The sequence below is a fragment of the Diadema setosum genome, chromosome 12, assembly GCF_964275005.1.
Source record: "Diadema setosum chromosome 12, eeDiaSeto1, whole genome shotgun sequence".
NCBI lineage: Eukaryota > Metazoa > Echinodermata > Echinoidea > Diadematoida > Diadematidae > Diadema > Diadema setosum.
This window is the reverse complement of record NC_092696.1, coordinates 10,324,988-10,329,623: the sequence shown is the minus strand read 5'-3', so window position 1 is coordinate 10,329,623 and position 4,636 is coordinate 10,324,988. Positions and strand designations below refer to the sequence as shown.

At 39.7% G+C, this 4,636-nt stretch overlaps 1 long non-coding RNA gene across 1 annotated transcript; it reads right to left on the bottom strand.

Moving 5' to 3' along the window:
- Positions 1 to 303: 303 nt before the first annotated feature.
- LOC140236029 (uncharacterized) lies at positions 304 to 2,378 on the bottom strand. Its single transcript, XR_011901741.1, has 3 exons — positions 2,279 to 2,378; positions 881 to 1,149; positions 304 to 408 (listed from the first exon to the last, which is right to left on the bottom strand). It is a non-coding gene; the product is annotated as an uncharacterized lncRNA (long non-coding RNA).
- Between the last annotated feature and the right edge of the window lie 2,258 nt (positions 2,379 to 4,636).

Below are 4,636 nucleotides of genomic sequence, written 5' to 3'. Positions count from 1 at the left end.
TACTTTCTTTCCTTTTTTTCTTTTTTTTTTGGGGGGGGGGGTGGGGGGCAAATTTTAGTCTGCTTTTCTCTATACTTGAGAAGATTAAAAAAAAAAAAAACCAAACAAAACCAAATGAACAGGCAAATTACATGGTTATATATTGGATGGAAATGTACATTGTAGTACAAGACATGACAATGGGAAACTGGTATTCCAGACCAATTTTCAAATTATAATAATAATATATGAATAATAATAATATTTTACATAATTGAACTTACGCTGTACAGTTTTCTGCTTCCATTTTCAACAACAAATATGCTGCAATGATCTTGATGTGCAGATGTCTCCTCAGAACAGTCAGAACTCCTTCCCTCAGCTTTTGAAGTATCTCTTCCCCCTTGAAGTGATGTGTGTGTTGAATTCCTGGGCAAATAAGTAAAATTTAATGGTTTTATGAATAATACAAATGGCATGAGGATAGTAGGTTCCTCCAGTTTACATTATAAACTTGAAGAGCAAAATCATTTAATATACATATTTGACATAAGCAACAGCTCTACTTTCAAATACGCAACTCAAGACTGACCATAACATGGTTTTCACTTAAATCTGTCGATACGGCAAGTACGCGGTACACATTTTTCTTAAATACAAGTACTAACCTGTCAAGACATTCATTGTCAGAGGGAAGGACAGCTCCAAAACTGCTCCATGAAGAATCTTGAAAATCATTTCTTCAAACAAAATAAAACCAACCAAGCATTCAGTCTCTTAATGTAGCCTCTTATGTAGTTCTTATGTAATTACTAAGACTCTAGAATGTAAAATAAATATAAATCAATTTCAAACTAGTCTCCCTTCATTAATCATTGTGGAAAACAACAGAATAGCTTACAGCAGGGTTAATGCAATGGAAGTCCATATCTCAGAGGCTCCTTCGCTGATGTTGGCCCGGTGTTTCCAGCATTCGTCAACCCTGAATTCAATGGCTAGTCGTTGTATGACCACATCTGGTACTTTGCAATCTGGTGATCTGCACCCTCTTCGTGTGACAGAGACTGTACAGCTATCAATATCTGTCTTTGTTCTCCAAATGATGACCCCTACACCGAGTTCCTTTAAATCACCATCACTCCCGAAGAGCTGTCATGTCTACGTCCTTATCTGGAGGAAAGTATGAAAACACAAGGTTCAGAAATGGATGTAGAACTCATTTCCACAAGACCATGCTGTTGTTTTGTCCACACAAATACTAAGTGAGCACCAATACAAAAGCTAGTAGGCCTAATTACTTTTTTAGCTACATCAGCATATTTAATGTTAGAATTAAAGACCCAAAGATGATCTCTGCCAAATTTCAATACCTAAGGTCACCTGTAACTTTCATAGAAAACAATGTTGAAAATAGTACCAGTCATCGTCTGCTACAAGGGGATCGATCTCCATGATGTGTGAGCACGCTGATCTTCAGATAGAAGTGCGATGTCACAGTGGACCAACACTTAACACGAACAGTAAACGCATCATACTTCTTACCTAGTACAGTAGTTGATGATCACGACACATGACGTGGGAGCTAGTGTACGTGGTATTCTTCCAGCTGTTTGGATGCTCAAATGTAGCGGCAAATAAGTCCTTTTTACTACATACAGTGTATATAATGAACAATAATCATAAAAATCACCAAATTTCACCATTCTTTATTACCGTACTGATCGAGATCACCATCTCGTCTGGCAACACAGACCAGTGTCAGTGATTCGACTGTCAACTCAACAACAGCAATGTAGAGTACGTGTCTGGCGCTAGGCGCTTCTAATGTATTGCTTTAATTAGCACAGCTCAGTAATAGTTGGGACCCTATAGTATAGTTCGATCTCTACACTCGACCACAGTAATCTCTGTGTGTATGATATGCTTACGAATGTCAATTCAATGACCAACGACCAACGTTTCATTCATCACTCTTTTTTTTGTGTGTGTGAATAGTTCAAGCCCTAGATCCCAACGTGTACAATTAAAGTGTTGTCTAAAGACTCAACGTATTATTAGATCCCAACACCTAGCGTGTACCATCAGCTGAGTTTCGGCCTCGGATTCTAGCTGTTCGTAAGGTGTTGTAAATATGACCAGCCCCATATAGCTAACTGTGTACAAACCATTGTACCGTACATTAATTGTTCGAAGGAGCGCCAGTACGGGCCCGGGATTATTCGTATAGAACCCTAAAGGTAACTTACATAAATGGTCGTTTACGGAGAGGTATAATTAGATCGATCTATGGTTTGCTTACCTTCAAAAATGTGAATAATATCTCCGCCCCACTCAATTTGAAGACAGACATTTTCTCCCGTCCATCACGACATCCAGGCTCAGATTCTCACGATTGCACTTACAGTACACGCACGCACGTAAATCTGTGATCCTATGCATAATACACGCACAGCTAGCACACAGCACGCAATTGCACACAGGGTCACAGTCCACGCACAGGCGACGCGTCGCTCTTCAGGTAAACCTGCCCGCGCCCAAGCCAGGGGAAATTGCGGCTGGTGATTGGCTTAGAGTAAACACATGACAGGGGAATTCTCAATTTCTATTGGCCTAGCCAAATGCGTTTAATTATGTATTCACTCAGAATTCACTCGGCTTAATTTTCACTCGGAATTCACTCGGCGAATGGGTTTCACACAAATTTCACTCGTTACAAGAGTGAAATTCACTCGACAACGAGTGAAAGTCACTCTTAATTGAGTGAAATTTTATTCACTCCTTCCGAGGAGTGAATTATTCACTCGAAATTTTTTAGAGAGCACGATTGACCTCAAGATCTGATACAATCTAATACGATCTGATAAAAGCACCACGATTGCTTCAGGATTAAAACTGCGATTTCAATCGTGGCGCCAATCGTGATAGTGGGAACCCCGTTTAACCGTGGACGTTTTGTTGAACTCGTCTGAAATTTCACGTTTGGATAAGAGGTGATACGAGTCGATATACGTGTTGGTACGCTTGGATGCGATATAGTCGGTACGACTGGTACCGTTCTAACACGATAAATACGAGCGGGATCCCCGATCTGGTACTTGCAGCTACTCTCTGATATTTTCCGATACAAAAGCCGCGAACCAACACTTAAGGTGCGATTGGACTTAAATGGGGATATCATATTCCGGCTGGCAATGATTTCGTTGTTTCCTTAACCTCTGCAGAGTGATTAGGCCTACCATCCACAACCATTGATGATGGCAACAAGGGTTGACAGGTTGAGGATGATGACAACGTGACTCTTGCAGTATTGCGAATGACGATTACGTTATTATCAGAAGAAAGCAGCACCCACGCCAGCCATAACCTCAGATAGTACCTCCTCTTATTTGTAAACTAAAGAAATTAATAGACTATTAAATTTACACGCTCACCACCCCCCAAAAAACAAACAAACAAACAAACAAACAAACAAAAACACGAACACACAAGATCAGGTTATTGCCCCCTCTTCCCAGGAAACACAAAAACAGAAACAACAAGGCAAATGTTTACGCCTTCCTCTGCAATACATCAAGGAAATATGACATGGAAGCTTAAAAAAAGATGGGATCTTATTGAATGCTAACATAATATAATTAATATAAGAAAGTTAGCCTAATTGATAGTATTGCTTGTGCTTGTGATAGTATGGAGCTTGTTCTATGTTCATGGTGTAACTGCCGCCAACCAGGGACAGCATGGTGGAAGTGTCGCTGCCAGTAAAGCAGTAGATGACAGGTTCGTGACCCACTTGTTCCTTTTTTTTTTACATGTTTGTTAACTTACAGATCAGCAGTTGAGATGTTAATACCTTTAATTTGTAGAGGAAGAAACGCATTCATGAACCTTCACCCCTCTGAATAACATCTTTCTTCCATTTACCACAATCATGTTGTAAGCTCTCACCATTAATGTCCTTGTATATAGAGTATGTCTGGCTTACCAGCATGAGGTTGTAGTCTTACCTTGACATACGACCTCTTAGTAGCTTTCTTTAGGCATGTAATTCAATCCCCCCCCCCAAAAAAAAAAAAGAAATAATAGATTAATCTTTTTGCCGGATTAAATGAAAGTGGCAGATGTTAATGGATCTACTGTTTTTGTTTTTGTTTTCTTTATTAGCTGTACACAATTCGTAAAGGGGATTCTCGAATATAATTATCTTAGCCGGTGGGGCCAGCGGCCCAAGTCCATGGTATCCTCATGCTTAAATGAAAGTACAGTTCATGAAGGATGTTCGAATCATTTTTGAAAAATAAAAAAACAGTAAGAATGAAAGTTCCGAAAAAGATGTACAGTCATTGCCCGGATCATCTCACCTTCGTCGAAGTTTAGTTCATCATAGCTTGCTGCGCATGAACAAGAATAGCTGTTGACTGCATCCTGACAAAATCCACCGTTCTGACACGGGCTGCTGTCACACTCATCGATTTCTGTAAAATAAACCACACGCACACACACACACAGACACACACATACACACACACACACACCCAAGCAAAATCAAACAAATGGCAAATATGATAAAAAACGTATAATACAATTTCAAAATTACACAGAAATAGAAACAATGGGATACAAAACAATGCGCTCGGATCATACGCAACTATTTGATGGC